Source organism: Rutidosis leptorrhynchoides, chromosome 6 (genome assembly GCF_046630445.1).
Source record: "Rutidosis leptorrhynchoides isolate AG116_Rl617_1_P2 chromosome 6, CSIRO_AGI_Rlap_v1, whole genome shotgun sequence".
Taxonomy (NCBI): Eukaryota; Viridiplantae; Streptophyta; class Magnoliopsida; order Asterales; family Asteraceae; genus Rutidosis; species Rutidosis leptorrhynchoides.
In genome coordinates, this window is record NC_092338.1 from 354339652 (window position 1) to 354358961 (window position 19310).

The following is a 19310-nucleotide window of genomic DNA, read 5'->3' on the forward strand; positions in this document are numbered from 1 at the left end:
CACCATATTCTCCAAATTGATTACTCGAGCGCGAATCTCATTGACTTTTTCCATTACTCCAGGATGATTGTCGGTTGGAACGAGCGGATAAATAAAATCTAGAATTTGATGTAGTATATAATCGTGACGAGATATTCTGGAAATGAGAGAGAAAATAGTGTTTCGGACAGGTTCGTCGGTAAGTGCTTCAGGTTCTTCGCCAAGAGGGCAATGTGGTGGATGGAAGGGATCGCCTTCTTCGCTTCTCCATTGATTAAGTCGACTACGTACCCATCAGATGAATTGGGGATGGCTGATTGATTGATTCATTCTGGTGACACCGCTTTCGGAGCTTAGGTGAGTATCCATGTCGGAATAGCTGTCGAAATAACTATCGGAATAGCTTATCGAAATCTGAGGGACTCGAACTGGTTGAGGAATTCATCTCGTACGATCAGATGAAGGATTTTCGATAAGAAATAGATTATAGGATGTAGATTAGTACCCTGCAATACATAATTTACATATGCATATATAATACTAAAATCTCATAAGTTACAGAGGAATCTACGGAAGCTGTCAGGCAAAGGTAACAATAACAGATACGCTAAGATATGAATTTATCTATACACTGTCTATGCAATAGAGGTAGTAAGACATGTCTAGACTAAGAATGATAAGCAGGTAATTTTCTAAGGATGATAAGCAGATAATTTTCGACTAGAAATGATAAGAAAAACTTTTGACATGCAGACACGGTCGAAGTCCAGACTCACTAATGCATCCAAATGACTTATCAGTTAGACACACTAATGCAGACCTGGTTCGCTAAGACCACCGCTCTGATACCAACTGAAAGGACCCGTTCATATACAATATAAACGATTCACAATAGTTGATTACATCGCGAGGTAATTGACCTCTATATGATACATTTTACAAACACTGCATTCATTTTTAAAAGACAAACTTTCTTTACATCAAAAGTTGACGGCAAGCATACTATTTTATAATACCTCCAACTATAATTGACTTAATAATAATCTTGATGAACTCGATGACTCGAATGCAACGTCTTTTGAAATATGTCATGAATGACTCCAAGTAATATGTCTAATATGAGCAAATGCACAGCAGAAGATTTATTTCATACCTGAGAATAAACATCCTTTCAAGTGTCAACCAAAAGGTTGGTGAGTTCATAGGTGTATCATAAAACAATAAAATTCATCATTTTGATAGACCACAAGATTTAAATCCTGCATGGTACAAATGGGCCCGAATCCTATACCCACCTGTAATGTACATGCGATATCTTTTGAATACAGTACACCTTTCTCGTGTACGAAATCATCTTTCATAAATCTTAGTAACCGTACACATATCTTGTGCACAAAAATAACATACACATAATCTGTGTATAAAATCATTCTCTCGATACATAACATTCACTTTTCATTGCTTTCATAGCTTGGCTTGGTAACCGACCTTAACATATAATGCGCATAATAATATCCCCAAAACAGAACATCTCGTCTGTATAATAATCATATAGACTTCGAAGTACTAAACACCACGCCCACTAGCCCTTCCGTCTAGTGAACATTCTGGGTGAGGGTGTTAAATCCGGTAGCTACCTTTAGGATTCGCGTCAATTAGGCGTGCACTAATTCTCAAATTTAGTGATGTTCCCTAATTCTTAGGTTACCAAGCAATAATAATCAGGGGAAAAATATTCATATCAATTGTGGCAATTATCACGTCCACATAATTCAATGGTGGCAATTATCACGTCCACATAATTCATTCGAGGAATGTTTTGCTTGTGTCTATCTCGTCAAACATTTATAAAAGCATTTCATGTATTCGCAGTTTAAAATGTATTTCAAAAGCATTTAATAAAGCAGTTGTAAAAGTAGCGCATGTATTCTCAGTCCCAAAAATGTAAAGAGTAAAAGGGAATCAAATGAACTCACTATACGATATTTTGTAGTAAAAATATTCATACGACGATACTGAACAATGCAGGGTTGGCCTCTGATTCACGAACCTCAAAGAAGTAGCCTTTTTTTAAAAAAAAAAGCCCAAGTCCGGGTTTAAACCCGCGACATCCCGCTAACCCGATAACACTCCTTGGACTCAACTTTTCTGAAATTACAACTAACCCATATATATTTAACCCAATATAACTGTTTATCTTCTTCTTCTTTTAAAAAAAAAAAATACTACAGCTCGGGTTCGAACCCTAGACCTCTCGTTCATCAACACAACACCCTAACCATTCGTCTATATCGCAAATCATTTATCATCAACGAGTCATCAACAACACCTTCGTTATCATCACGGTCATATCTATCCTAGTTTCATCATCATACTCATATGATCATTATTATTATTTCCGTCACCTTCCATCATCATCATGATCGAGTCGCTTCCCGATTATCATCTTTCAACATCAACAACAACATAACCGTCATTCTCATGTATCAATATACCATCTAATATTTTGGCCTACTAGAAAACTAAACCTCGGCCCAACCATATAAAGGATCCCGGCCCCTTTAAAATAGATTAAAAATCCCACGAACTAGAACAAGATATCTTCATTAAGTTTTATAAAATTATGTATTAGATAAACAAAACCACGTGTGGACCATTCCCACTTTCCACTGGTCGACCATATGCAAAAAAAATATATAATAAACAGTTTGACTTATTAATGCAGGCTATGATTCGAATTATATATTGGTTGTGTGGTTTTTGTTGGGTTCGTTCACAGAAACAGATGTTATCGTAGCAGCAACAAGTAATGGCGAGTGATGATTTGTGCCAGCTGGAATAGAGACAGGAAACGAGTAGTACTTGTAGTCTTTTCAATGGGGTTTTTGTAGTGGTGATGGTTGATAAAAAAATGGAAATGAGTGGGTTTCAAGTGGTGTTTTCAGCTGAAACCAAAACCAGAATAGCAGCAGCAGTTAGGAAACCGATGTGTGATGTTGATGATGGTTGTGATCGAGGATTGTATAATGGTGTTGGTAATGGTGGTTTATGTGGTTGACGATGGAGATTAGCGAGCAACAGTAGATTGCAGGAGGGTTGATGGTGTTGGAGAAGATGATCGTGTATGTGGGTGTTCATATTGGTACCCAAACACAGAAATATAAACAGTTTAGCCAACATGCTTTATGGTGACGGTTATGAATAAGTTGCAAAAGGTTCTTGGGTGGTGGTGTGTTTTGATAATGGTATTTGGTTTGGTTCACTTCGAAAGTAGAAACAGAAGAAGCGATTAGCAACAAGATCACAATAGTTGTTTTGGGTTCGGTCTAGTGCAACAATAACAAGAAATTATTGGACTTCGAAAAGAGAACAAAAAAATTTGATAGAAAGAGAGAGAGATAGAGAAAGAGAGGGAAAAGAGAAAGAAAAGTGGCGATGGTTTCATGGTTGTGCCGGGTCGTTCATGTTGGTTGGGAGGTGACCGTTGGTGGTTGTGTTGCGGTTGTAACGGTCGTCGGTGGTGGAGCTTGTGAGATGATTTTGTAGAAGACCAAGTGGTGTTGGGTGTTGAATAAGAAAAATCAAATAAAACAATAACAAGTTGCAGCCATAATTTATGGTGGTCCATGATGGTGTTTTGGCGGTTTTAAACAGAAGTAGAAACAGAAAATAGTAGAACGCAGAGGTGGTTTCACGATTTAAGTGGGTTGGAGATGGTGGTCTTTGAGGGTTGTTCTTGAAGGTAGTGAGACTTGTGTTTCCTGGAGAATTGGCTAAACATGCTTGTATGAAGGAACAAGGATGTTACCAAGTTTACTAACTCTTAGACTTGTTGTTTAAATCGTCTGTTGTGATTTGTTTTCGGAAGGTGGAAGTTTAAAGAATGATGATGAGATGGAATGTGGTAATTCATGAATTGTATGCATTGTATATATATATATATATATATATATATATATATATATATATATATATATATATATATATATATATATATATATATATATATATATATATATATATATAATCAGATAGATATTTAAAATGCATCTATCATTTTAGTCAACAACAAAAACAGTAATATAACACTCAAATTACATAATTCAAATTACACAGTACAGCAGCCGGGTGTGTTGGAGTTTTGTACCGACAGTTTTCACGGGGTGTGTCCATTGCTAAACAGTTACGGCTAATTTAATTCGAAAAAATCCGATATTTTAAAAATAAGGCCCTTTATTTATTTCAGTCATTACCTGTTTGAAACCTGATCAAAAAGATTCGATAATTACTTATTTTCTGTTCCAATTTATATGTACGGAGTACAAAAACTTAGATTGAAAAGATAATAAAAATATTTATCAAAACTATAATCTTTTTAATCAAATTTTAGACCAACTTTTATTTTAAAACTTCATATATATATATTAGACCTATTTTAAAAATAATTAAACGTCAACCGAAAGTTACAGACATTTACCATTTAAGCTCAAAAGTTATTATATTTAATATACACTATGTATATATATAAACAGTTTTAAATAACAAAATTTACTACGCAAATAAATATATATTAAATAATTAAATTAGATATTACAATATATATATACAAGAAATATACGTATAAAATAATAGTTTTTATTACAATGTATTTTATTTTACATATTTATTTATAACAATAAATGTATATAATAGTTTATTAATGTTCATGTTATTATATATATTATACATATATTTATATATACACATATTTATATATATCCACATATTTACAAGCAATGGTTCGTGAATCATCGGAGACAGTCGAAGGTCACATGAATATATGAAAATTGTTCAAACTTTTTGAGACTCCTCTCTACAGACTTTGCTTATCGTGTCGGAAACATATAAAGATTAAGTTTAATTTTGGTCAGAAATTTTCGGGTCGTCACAAAAACTGTGTCTAGATCGAAATCCCCATCGAAACCCTAGTTTTTCTGCGTAGATTGTAGAAGTACTACCTTCGGCTGATCGTCAAAGACCATTGGCCGAGTGTCCCACCATCGCCCGAGTGTCACCTGTCCTACACCCGATAGTCTCACCTACGACCGAGGGAGTTTTTGTCATACCTTAGAGCATTTTGTCCTAACCTTCTACTATTTGTCTCTAGACCCTCGACAATTCTTCTAGTACCATCGACCGAGTGTTTAGTCCATCGACCAGAGGTCTCTCATAACACCAACTTATCATCATAATACACCATCGAACATTAGACACCGACCATCAGCCGTCCGTCTCAGTCCATCGACCGAACGTAACAAACCATCGGCCGACCGTCATTTAATGCAAAAACTTAATTTTTCTTAATTAATACTTAAATCATTAAAATGTCTGACACTAATCAAGCTAGTGCTAGTGAATGTGCTTATGTATGGACACCTAGAATTCGGAAACTGTTAATTGCTGAAAATGAATCAGGGACCTCAAACAAAGTGCCTAAACATGAAAATCTTAAGGACTGGAAAAGTAGGTTTATGATTTACTTGAATGGGATAGACTCTAGATTGTGGGAATTTATCGAAGCTGAGTATGTTTGGCCTGTAGGTGTGGATGGTCAGAATAAAGAAACATCACAGTTTGATCGTGAAGAAAGAAAAAAGTATAATTTAGAGTGCAAGTGTTATGCACAGTTGAATCAGGCCTTATCTAAGGAAATCTTTCATCAACTTAAGGCCAAAAATAAGACATCCTATACTCTTTGTGTTGCCCTTCAATCGGCTACTGAGGGTACTGAAACTTACCGTGCAACGAAAGTTAAGGTGTTGAAGAATGAGTGGAGAGTGTTTGATGCTCTTTCTACTGAGAGCTTAGAGCAGACCTTATCAAGATATCGCCATCTCATATCTGAGCTCACTGATTATGGAATTGAAGTTACTGATGCTAAAGCCATAAGAGTCTTGAAGGATGGACTTCCAGAGCAATAGGATCTGATTATTGAACAGATTCAGAATAGGGCTACCAATTCAGCTCGCCCCTTGACTTTGTCAACTTTTACCTCTAATATAATGGAAAAGGATGTACAGCTTGAAACGAATAGGAAACTTCTTGGAACCGTACAACATCCTTCAGTTTATAAGGGAGGTGAAATTGGTAGTTCTTCCTCAATGGTTCATGCTCCACTACAAAGTGCATATATTTCCTGTAATGCTTCACAGAGTTCTACACAACCAGTTCTTATTGGATACTATCAGCCACCACCACAGAGTCCAGTTCCATTGAGTCAGTTGGTGGACACTTCACACGTTCAACAGACTCCTACCCATAGGTTAAAGACAGAGAACATTAAGAAACAACATCTAGAGCTTATTCAGGAAGATATGGCACTTACTGCCATCGTGGTTAATTCTTATAATGATATGATAAGTGGACAGGTTGTAAATGGTCATCTGGAGAATGAAGATTATGATTAGATTGAAGAAGATGAGCTGGAAAGAATGGATATCTTGTGGGTTATGGGGAGTGCTGTTAGACGAGCTAGGAAGTACTTGAAAAGAACTGGTCAAAAGACTTTGAGTGTGAACAGAAATACTAAGTTTGGTTTCGACATGTCCAAGGTTAGATGTCATAACTGTGATGAACTTGGTCACTTCAAGAGAACCTGCACAAGACCAGCAAAGACGGGTTTCCATAATCCGTTCCATAATACACCCATTGAAGCTAACCGTAGGTATACTGTTCGCATTGAAGAGGTTTCAAAGGATGCTACTGCAGATGGTCAATCTAAAGCTTTGAAAACTACTTATGCTGATGAAGTTTGCAATTGGTCAATTTATGCTGAGACTGAAAAGGCTAATGTAGTGTTTGTTGGTAAGACTGAAGAGGAGCTTGAGCAGGAGAGAGTCACAAGGGAGAAAGCTGGTTGTATTGGTAAGGATAAGGAGTGCAAATGCTATGTTTGCAAACGTGAAGCTAGGTTACAGAGAGCTGAAGAGATCATGAAATATGCTCTCAAGGTGAGAATTCGAATCATTTATATGATAAGCTCCGTAATGCTAAGGATTTGTCCGATGTGTCTTTCGAATCTTTGGATGATGATGAAGCACTGGGTTTGGAGTTTGATGCTGGTACTTGGTTTAAGAAAGAAGAGGAGATGGTTGTTGCAGGCTTTGATAAGGGTACTGTAGAAAAAGTTGATAATGTGAAGGATACTGATGCTTCAAATTCTGGTAGCTCGAGAGGTTATGATGCTGATGCTAAAAAGACTAATGCTTATTCTGATAGTACGAGTTCCGAGTCCGAATCAGAATCAGATACAGATTCACAAGATGGTAGAATCAACTATGCATTCATGGCCGATATGTCAAGTAATGATAAGGTATGCAATGAATCTACTTCTGTTTGTTTTAAATGTTGTAAATTTGAACAGGAAATTGCTAGACTTGAATGTGTTATTTCTAAGTTTAGTGAAATTCCTGTAACGTGTGAAAATCGTCCAAAACTTAAGCTTGAACTTAAGAACTTAGGTTTAGACAATCGGGCAAATAAGAAGAATTATCAAGATATTGTATATTATCTTAATAAGAAAAAGGAATACGTGGATGCTATTCATACCTTAGAGAATCAGGTTGGTCATTTAAAAGCAACTGTCATAGATGATCAGAAGGCCATAACTATGTACTTGAATCAGATTGAGAGCCTTAAGAAAGAAAAAGAGTCTTATAAATTAAAGTATGTGTCAGGGCTAGAATTGATAATTGGCAAAGATCAACGTATGTGATGCAGAGCTTTAATCCACCTAAGAATGATAAACCAGAAAGGACTATGTTACAATCAGTGCCCTCCACCACTTATCAATGAATACATTAAAAAGCCTAATGAGAAGTGTAGAAGTGAGATCCTCGCTCCAACACCGGTTGAGAATGCGAAGGTAGAGGAAAAGAAACATTTGGAAGTTGTCTATGTGACAGAGTCCGATATTGATATCGACACTGAAAAGGACAGCAAACAATTCCAACCTGTGACTAAACCCATCACCATTTTGAAAAATCCTAAAAATTCTCGTAGGGTTAGTGACAATCAGAAATCACCGCAGAAACGTACAGAGAGGCATAGGCCTACTAGAACTAAGAACAAAATGCTGACACCTGTTAAGTTCTAAAACGGGAATAATGCTGCAAAGGATGATACTGTTGGTATACTACCACCAAAAGGTGAGAGTTCTACATCTATAAGAAGTGTTCCAAAATATGTTCCCCCAAGCCGTAGACAGACTGTGAAGAAACCGGCATCATCACCCCCACCAATCCGAAAGAAGACCACTCCACCTAGAAGACAGTATTCACCTCCTAGAAATCAATATGATAATTTTGCATGTTCCAGTGATGTTAAATGTTTTATGCGACGACCCGGATTTTTTTTCGTAGATATATATGAGATTAATATTTACATAAATAAATGTTTCCAACATGTTAAGCAATCAAACTTGTTAAGTCTTGAGAAATTGAAAAGGGTTTTATACAAACGTTTGACCACCCAGTTTGTCCGACGATTCATGACAGAATAAAAAAGTGATTCGAGTGAAGTGTGATTTAATTTCATGTTCTGTATTACTTGAGGACAAGCAACGTTCAAGTGTGGGGATATTTGATAGTGCTATAAATTAACATATATTTAGGCGCAATTTCCTTCCAATATGTAAAGCTTTTATTGCTATTGTTCTATTTTTATGTAATTTTCGTTTAAATAAATAAGTGCGAAGACAAAAGAAGCAAATAAAGATTTGAAGATGCAAATTGAAATGTCCCGTTCTTATTGATTAAAAACGTTCCATATTAATTGATTTCGTTGCGAGGTTTTGACCTCTATATGAGACGTTTTTCAAAGACTGCATTCATTTTAAAACAAACCATAACCTTTATTTCATCAATAAAGGTTTAAAAAACTTTACGTAGATTATCAAATAATGATAATCTAAAATATCCTGTTTACACGCGACCATTACATAATGGTTTACAATACAAATATGTTACAACGAAATAAGTTTCTTGAATGCAGTTTTTACACAATATCATACAAGCATGGACTCCAAATCTGATCCTTATTTAAGTATGCGACAGCGGAAGCTCTTAATAATCACCTGAGAATAAACATGCTTAAAACGTCAACAAAAATGTTGGTGAGTTATAGGTTTAACCTATATATTATCAAATCATAATAATAGACCACAAGATTTCATATTTCATTACACATCCCATACATAGAGATAAAAATCATTCATATGGTGAACACCTGGTAACCGACATTAACAAGATGCATATATAAGAATATCCCCATCATTCCGGGACACTCTTCGGATATGATATAAATTTTGAAGTACTAAAGCATCCGGTACTTTTGATGGGGTTTGTTAGGCCTAATAGATCTATCTTTAGGATTCGCGTCAATTAGGGTGTCTGTTTCCTAATTCTTAGATTACCAGACTAAATAAAAAGGGGCATATTCGATTTCGATAATTCAACCATAGAATGTATTTTCTCGTACTTGTGTCTATTTTGTAAATCATTTATAAAACCTGCATGTATTCTCATCCCAAAAATATTAGATTTTAAAAGTGGGACTATAACTCACTTTCACAGATTTTTTACTTCGTCGGGAAGTAAGACTTGGCCACTGGTTGATTCACGAACCTATAACAATATATACATATATATCAAAGTATGTTCAAAATATATTTACAACACTTTTAATATATTTTGATGTTTTAAGTTTATTAAGTCAGCTGTCCTCGTTAGTAACCTACAACTAGTTGTCCACAGTTAGATGTACAGAAATAAATTGATAAATATTATCTTGAATCAATCCACGACCCAGTGTATACATATCTCAGTATTGATCACAACTCAAACTATATATATTTTGAAATCAACCTCAACCCTGTATAGCTAACTCCAACATTCACATATAGAGTGTCTATGGTTGTTCCGAAATATATATAGATGTGTCGACATGATAGGTCGAAATATTGTATACGTGTCTATGGTATCTCAAGATTACATAATATATAATACAAGTTGATTAAGTTATGGTTGGAATAGATTTGTTACCAATTTTCACGTAGCTAAAATGAGAAAAATTATCCAATCTTGTTTTACCCATAACTTCTTCATTTTAAATCCGTTTTGAGTGAATCAAATTGCTATGGTTTCATATTGAACTCTATTTTAGGAATCTAAACATAAAAAGTATAGGTTTATAGTCGGAAAAATAAGTTACAAGTCGTTTTTGTAAAGGTAGTCATTTCAGTCGAAAGAACGACGTCTAGATGACCATTTTAGAAAACATACTTCCACTTTGAGTTTAACCATAATTTTTGGATATAGTTTCATGTTCATAATAAAAATCATTTTCCCAGAATAAAAACTTTTAAATCAAAGTTTATCATAGTTTTTAATTAACTAACCCAAAACAGCCCGCGGTGTTACTACGACGGCGTAAATCCGATTTTACGGTGTTTTTCGTGTTTCCAGGTTTTAAATCATTAAGTTAGCATATCATATAGATATAGAACATGTGTTTAGTTGATTTTAAAAGTCAAGTTAGAAGGATTAACTTTTATTTGCGAACAAGTTTAGAATTAACTAAACTATGTTCTAGTGATTACAAGTTTATAACGTTGAATAAGACAGCTTTTTATGTATGAATCGAATGATGTTATGAACATCATTACTACCTCAAGTTCCTTGGATAAACCTACTGGAAATTAGAAAAATGGATCTAGATTCAAAGGATCCTTGGATGGCTTGAAAGTTCTTGAAGCAGAATCATGACACGAAAACAATTTCAAGTAAGATTTCCACTCGAAATAAGATTGTTATAGTTATAGAAATTGAATTAAAGTTTGAATATAATTATTGCCTTGTATTAGAATGATAACCTACTGTAAGAAACAAAGATTTCTTGAGGTTGGATGATCACCTTACAAGATTGGAAGTGAGCTAGCAAACTTGAAAGTATTCTTGATTTTATGTAACTAGAACTTGTAGAATTTATGAAGAACACTTAGAACTTGAAGTTAGAACTTGAGAGAGATCCATTAGATGAAGAAAATTGAAGAATTAAAGTGTTTGTAGGTGTTTTTGGTCGTTGGTGTATGGATTAGATATAAAGGATATGTAATTTTGTTTTCATGTAAATAAGTCATGAATGATTACTCATATTTTTGTAATTTTATGAGATATTTCATGCTAGTTTCCAAATGACGGTTCCCACATGTGTTAGGTGACTCACATGGGCTGCTAATAGCTGATCATTGGAGTGTATATACCAATAGTACATACATCTAAAAGCTGTGTATTGTACGAGTACGAATACGGGTACATACGAGTAGAATTGTTGATGAAACTGAATGAGGATGTAATTGTAAGCATTTTTGTTAAGTAGAAGTATTTTGATAAGTGTCTTGAAGTCTTTCAAAAGTGTATGAATACATATTAAAACACTACATGTATATACATTTTAACTGAGTCGTTAAGTCATCGTTAGTCGTTACATGTAAGTGTTGTTTTGAAACCTTTAGGTTAACGATCTTGTTAAGTGTTGTTAACCCAATGTTTATAATATCAAATGAGATTTTAAATTATTATATTATCATGATATTATGATGTATAAATATCTCTTAATATGATATACATACATTAAATGTCGTTACAACGATAATCGTTACATATATGTCTCGTTTCAAAATCATTAAGTTAGTAGTCTTGTTTTTACATATGTAGTTCATTGTTGATATACTTAATGATATGTTTACTTATCATAATATCATGTTAACTATACATATATATATATATATATATATATATATATATATATATATATATATATATATATATATATATATATATATATATATATATATATATATATATGTCATCATATAGTTTTTACAAGTTTTAACGTTCGTGAATCACCGGTCAACTTGGGTGGTCAAATGTCTATATGAAACCTATTTCAATTAATCAAGTCTTAACAAGTTTGATTGCTTAACATGTTGGAAACACTTAATCATGTAAAATAACAATTTCATTTAATATATATAAACATGGAAAAGTTCGGGTCACTACAGTACCTACCCGTTAAATAAATTTCGTCCTGAAATTTTAAGCAGTTGGAGGTGTTGACGTATCTTCTGAAAATAAATGCGGGTATTTCTTCTTCATCTGATCTTCTCGTTCCCAGGTGAACTCGAGTCCTCTACGAGCATTTCATTGAACCTTAACAATTGGTATCTTGTTTTGTTTAAGTCTCTTAACTTCACGATCTATTATTTCAACGGGTTCTTCAATGAATTGAAGTTTTTCATTGATTTGGATTTTGTCCAACGGAATAGTGAGATCTTCTTTAGCAAAACATTTCTTCAAATCCGAGACGTGGAAAGTGTTATGTACAACCGCGAGTTGTTGAGGTAACTCAAGTCGGCAAGCTACTGGTCCGACACGATCAATAATCTTGAATGGTCCAATATACCTTGGATTTAATTTCCCTCGTTTACCAAATCGAACAACACCTTTCCAAGGTGCAACCTTAAGCATGACCATCTCTCCAATTTCAAATTCTATATCTTTTCTTTTAATGTCGGCGTAGCTCTTTTGTCGACTTTGGGCGGTTTTCAACCGTTGTTGAATTTGGATGATCTTCTCAGTAGTTTCTTGTATTATCTCCGGACCCGTAATCTGTCTATCCCCCACTTCACTCCAACAAATCGGAGACCTGCACTTTCTACCATAAAGTGCTTCAAACGGAGCCATCTCAATGCTTGAATGGTAGCTATTGTTGTAGGAAAATTCTGCTAGCGGTAGATGTCGATCCCAACTGTTTCCGAAATCAATAACACATGCTCGTAGCATGTCTTCAAGCGTTTGTATCGTCCTTTCACTCTGCCCATCAGTTTGTGGATGATAGGCAGTACTCATGTCTAGACGTGTTCCTAATGCTTGCTGTAATGTCTGCCAGAATCTTGAAATAAATCTGCCATCCCTATCAGAGATAATAGATATTGGTATTCCATGTCTGGAGACGACTTCCTTCAAATACAGTCGTGCTAACTTCTCCATCTTGTCATCTTCTCTTATTGGCAGGAAGTGTGCTGATTTGGTGAGACGATCAACTATTACCCAAATAGTATCAAAACCACTTGCAGTCCTTGGCAATTTAGTGATGAAATCCATGGTAATGTTTTACCATTTCCATTCCAGGATTTCGGGTTGTTGAAGTAGACCTGATGGTTTCTGATGCTCCGCTTTGACCTTAGAACACGTCAAACATTCCCCTACGTATTTAGCAACATCGGCTTTCATACCTGGCCACCAAAAATGTTTCTTGAGATCCTTGTACATCTTCCCCGTTCCAGGATGTATTGAGTATCTGGTTTTATGAGCTTCTCTAAGTACCATTTCTCTCATATCTCCAAATTTTGGTACCCAAATCCTTTCAGCCCTATACCGGGTTCCATCTTCCCGAATATTAAGATGCTTCTCCGATCCTTTGGGTATTTCATTCTTTAAATTTCCCTCTTTTAAAACTCCTTGTTGCGCCTCCTTTATTTGAGTAGTAAGGTTATTGTGAATCATTATATTCATAGATTTTACTCGAATGGGTTCTCTGTCTTTTCTACTCAAGGCGTTGGCTACCACATTTGCCTTCCCCGGGTGGTAACGAATCTCAAAGTCGTAATCATTCAACAATTTAATCCACCTACGCTGCCTCATGTTCAGTTGTTTCTGATTAAATATGTGTTGAAGACTTTTGTTGTCGGTATATATAATATTTTTGACCCCATATAAGTAGTGCCTCCAAGTATTTAATGCAAAAACAACCGCGCCTAATTCCAAATCATGCGTCGTATAATTTTGCTCGTGAATCTTCAATTGTCTAGACGCATAAGCAATTACCTTCGTTCGTTGCATTAATACACAACCGAGACCTTGCTTTGAGGCGTCACAATATATCACAAAATAATCATTCCCTTCAGGCAATGACAATATAGGTGCCGTAGTTAGCTTTTTCTTCAATAACTGAAACGCCTTTTCTTGTTCATCCTTCCATTCAAATTTCTTCCCTTTATGCGTTAATGTAGTCAAGGGTTTTGCTATTTTGGAGAAATCTTGGATGAATCTTCTGTAGTAACCAGCCAATCCTAAAAATTGACGTATATGCTTCGGAGTTTTTGGGGTTTCCCACTTTTCAACGGTTTCGATCTTTGCCGGATCCACCTGGATACCTTCTTTGTTCACTATGTGACCGAGGAATTGAACTTCTTCCAACCAAAATGCACACTTTGAAAACTTAGCGTACAGTTTTTCTTTCCTCAATACTTCTAACACTTTTCTCAAATGTTCTTCGTGCTCTTAATCATTCTTTGAGTAAATAAGTATGTCATCGATGAAAACAATGACAAACTTGTCAAGATATAGCCCACACACTCGGTTCATAAGGTCCATGAACACAGCTGGTGCGTTAGTCAATCCAAACGGCATAACCATAAACTCGTAATGACCATAACGCGTCCTAAAAGCAGTTTTTGGAATATCATCCTCCTTTACTCGCATTTGATGATATCCAGAACGTAAATCGATCTTCGAATAAACCGATGAGCCTTGTAGTTGATCAAATAAGTCGTCAATTCTCGGCAGTGGATAACAGTTTTTGATGGTAAGTTTGTTCAAATCTCTGAAGTCAATACACAACCTAAATTTACCATCTTTCTTCTTGACAAACAAAACAGGAGCTCCCCATGGTGATGTGCTTGGTCGAATGAAACCACGTTCTAATAGTTCTTGTAATTGACTTTGCAGTTCTTTCATCTCACTGGGTGCGAGTCTGTAAGGAGCACGAGCTATTGGTGCAGCTCCTGGTACAAGATCTATTTGAAATTCAACGGATCGATGTGGGAGTAATCCCGGTAATTCTTTCGGAAATACATCGGGAAATTCTTTTGCGACGGGAACATCATTGATGCTTTTTTCTTCAGTTTGTACTTTCTCGATGTGTGCTAGAACAGCATAGCAACCTTTTCTTATTAGTTTTTGTGCCTTCAAATTACTAATAAGATGTAGCTTCGTGTTGTCCTTTTCTCCGTACACCATTAAGGGTTTTCCTTTTTCTCGTATAATGCGAATTGCATTTTTGTAACAAACAATCTCTGCTTTCACTTCTTTCAACCAGTCCATACCGATTATCACATCAAAACTCCCTAACTCTACTGGTATCAAGTCAATCTTAAATGTTTCGCTAACCAGTTTAATTTCTCGATTCCGACATATATTATCTGCTGAAATTAATTTACCATTTGCTAATTCGAGTAAAAATTTACTATCCAAAGGCGTCAATGGATAACTTAATTTAGCACAAAAATCTCTACTCATATAGCTTCTATCCGCACCCGAATCAAATAAAACGTAAGCAGATTTATTGTCAATAAGAAACGTACCCGTAACAAGCTCCGGGTCTTCCTGTGCCTCTGCCGCATTAATATTGAAAACTCTTCCGCGGCCTTGTCCATTCGTGTTCTCCTGGTTCGGGCAATTTCTAATAATGTGGCCCGGTTTTCCACATTTATAACAAACTACATTGGCATAACTTGCTCCGACACTACTTGCTCTGCCATTACTCGTTCCGACACCATTTGTTCCTTTTGTTCTGTTAACCCCTGGTCCGTAGACCTCACACTTCACCGCGCTATGACCATTTCTTTTACACTTGTTGCAAAATTTGGTGCAGAACCCCGAGTGATACTTTTCACACCTTTGGCATAGCTGCTTCTGATTGTTGTTGTTGTTGCGGTTGTTATTGTTGTTGGGATGATTGTTGTAGTTGATGTTGTTGTTGTTGTTGTTGTTGTTGTTGTTGTTATTGTTGTTGTTGGGCCGTTTGTTGTAGTTGCGATTGATGTTGCGATTGTTGAGATAATTGTTGCGATTATTATTGTAATTGCTGTTGTTGTTGTATTGGTGATTCTTATCACCGTTTTCCTCCCACTTTCTTTTAACTTGCTTCACATTGGCCTCTTCAGCTGTCTGTTCTTTAATTCTTTCCTCAATCTGGTTCACTAGTTTGTGAGCCATTCTACATGCCTGTTGTATGGAGGCGGGCTCGTGTGAACTTATATCTTCTTGGATTCTTTCCGGTAATCCTTTCACAAACGCGTCGATCTTCTCTTCCTCATCTTCGAACGCTCCCGGACACAATAGATACAATTCTGTGAATCGTCTTTCGTACGTGGTAATATCAAATCCTTGGGTTCGTAACCCTCTAAGTTCTGTCTTGAGCTTATTGACCTCGGTTCTGGGACGGTACTTCTCGTTCATCAAGTGCTTGAATGCTGACCACGGTAGTGCGTACGCATCATCTTGTCACACTTGCTCTAGATAGGTATTCCACCATGTTAACGCAGAACCTGTGAAGGTATGCGTAGCGTACTTCACTTTGTCCTCTTCAGTACACTTACTTATGGCAAACACCGATTCGACCTTCTCGGTCCACCGTTTCAATCCGATCGGTCCTTCGGTTCCATCAAATTCCAAAGGTTTACAAGCAGTGAATTCTTTGTAGGTGCATCCTACACGATTTCCTGTACTGCTAGATCCAAGGTTATTGTTGGTATGTAGCGCAGCCTGTACTGCGGCTACGTTTGAAGCTAGAAAAGTACGGAATTCCTCTTCATTCATATTCACGGTGTGTCGAGTAGTCGGTGCCATTTCCCTCAAAATAGTTAAATGGAACAAGTTAATCATACAGAATATTAAGAGTAGTTAATAGTATTTCGTAGCATAATATGAACTCATTTATAAAAGCTTTTTCTTCATATTAGCGTTTTATAAGTTTAAATTCGGGTAGTACCTACCCGTTAAGTTCATACTTAGTAGCTAATATACAATTCAACTACTACAATTCTATATGAAAAACGGATTATAATAATATTTCGCGTTCCAACTTTTACACAATATTTTACAAACTTACAATACCGCTTATTTTACATATAGCATGAAATATAGCACACAATAAATTTGATACAAGATGGTTGTGAAGATAATTCTAGCTAGTACACAAGTCGTTCAGCAAAGGCAATAAAGACACGTAATTCATACGTCCAGAAACAAGTCATGCATTCTGGTTTTACTAGGATTACTTCCCATCCTTGGTCTTGTGGAACATAAACATTATGGCCGTTGATAAGACAGCGTGTTGTAACGTCGTCAAAGGGACGAGGGTTACGTAATGTCCAACAGTCCCGTAACAATCTAAAAACCTCATTTCTTACCCCAATTACTGACTCCGTCACTTGTGGGAACGTTTTGTCTAATAGTTGTAGCCCGATGTTCTTGTTCTCACTTTGGTGAGAAGCGAACATTACTAATCCGTAAGCATAACATGCTTCTTTATGTTGCATGTTAGCCGTTTTTTCTAAATCACGAAGTCCTATATTTGAATACATTGAGTCAAAATAATTTCTTAACCCGTTGCGTAAAATAGCATTTGGGTTCCCCGCAATATATGCGTCAAAGTAAACACATCGTAACTTATGGGTTTCCCAATGTGATATCCCCCATCTTTCGAACGAAAGTCTCTTATAAACCAAGACATTCTTGGAACGTTCTTCGAATGTCTTACAAACTGATCTCGCCGTAAATAGTTGTGCCGAAGAATTCTGACCGACTCTAGACAAGATTTCATCAATCATGTCTCCGGGTAGGTCTCTTAAAATATTGGGTTGTCTATCCATTTTGTATTTTTATACTGTAAAATAGACAAGAGTTAGATTCATAAAAAAAAATACTTATTAATACAAGCAATTTTTACATATATCATAAAGCATAAGCACACTATATTACATATATTACACCACACGAATACAACTATCTTATTCCGACTCGCTCGTTACTTCTTCTTCGGTTTTGGTTCGTTTTGCCAAGTTTCTAGGGATATATGATGTTCCCCTAATACGAGCCGTCGTTTTCCACGTTGGTTTAGAAAAACCTGGTGGTTTAGAGGTTCCCGGGTCATTGTTACAACTTAAGGACTTCGGGGGTTGACGATACATATAAAGTTCATCGGGGTTGGAATTAGATTTCTCTATTTTTATGCCCTTTCCCTTATTATTTTCTTTTGCCTTTTTAAATTCAGTTGGGGTAATTTCTATAACATCATCGGAATTCTCGTCGGAATTCGATTCATCGGAGAATTGGTAATCCTCCCAATATTTTGCTTCCTTGGCGGAAACACCATTGACCATAATTAACCTTGGTCGGTTGGTTGAGGATTTTCTTTTACTTAACTGTTTTATTATTTCCCCCACTGGTGAAATGTCCCGTTCTTATTGATTAAAAACGTTCCATATTAATTGATTTCGTTGCGAGGTTTTGACCTCTATATGAGACGTTTTTCAAAGACTGCATTCATTTTAAAACAAACCATAACCTTTATTTCATCAATAAAGGTTTAAAAAGCTTTACGTAGATTATCAAATAATGATAATCTAAAATATCCTGTTTACACACGACCATTACATAATGGTTTACAATACAAATATGTTACATCGAAATCATTTTCTTGAATGCAGTTTTTACACAGTATCATACAAACATGGACTCCAAATCTTGTCCTTATTTTAGTATGCAACAGCGGAAGCTCTTAGTATTCACCTGAGAATAAACATGCTTTAAACGTCAACAAAAATGTTGGTGAGTTATAGGTTTAACCTATATATATTAAATCGTAACAATAGACCACAAGATTTCATATTTCAATACACATCCCATACATAGAGATAAAAATCATTCATATGGTGAACACCTGGTAACCGACATTAACAAGATGCATATATAAGAATATCCCCATCATTCCGGGACACCCTTCGGATATGATATAAATTTCGAAGTACTAAAGCATCCGGTACTTTGGATGGGGTTTGTTAGGCCCAATAGATCTATCTTTAGGATTCGCGTCAATTAGGGTGTCTGTTCCCTAATTCTTAGATTACCAGACTTAATAAAAAGGGGCATATTCGATTTCGATAATTCAACCATAGAATGTAGTTTCACGTACTTGTGTCTATTTTGTAAATCATTTATAAAACCTGCATGTATTCTCATCCCAAAAATATTAGATTTTAAAAGTGGGACTATAACTCACTTTCACAGATTTTTACTTCGTCGGGAAGTAAGACTTGGCCACTGGTTGATTCACGAACCTATAACAATATATACATATATATCAAAGTATGTTTAAAATATATTTACAACATTTTTAATATATTTTGATGTTTTAAGTTTATTAAGTCAGCTGTCCTCGTTAGTAAC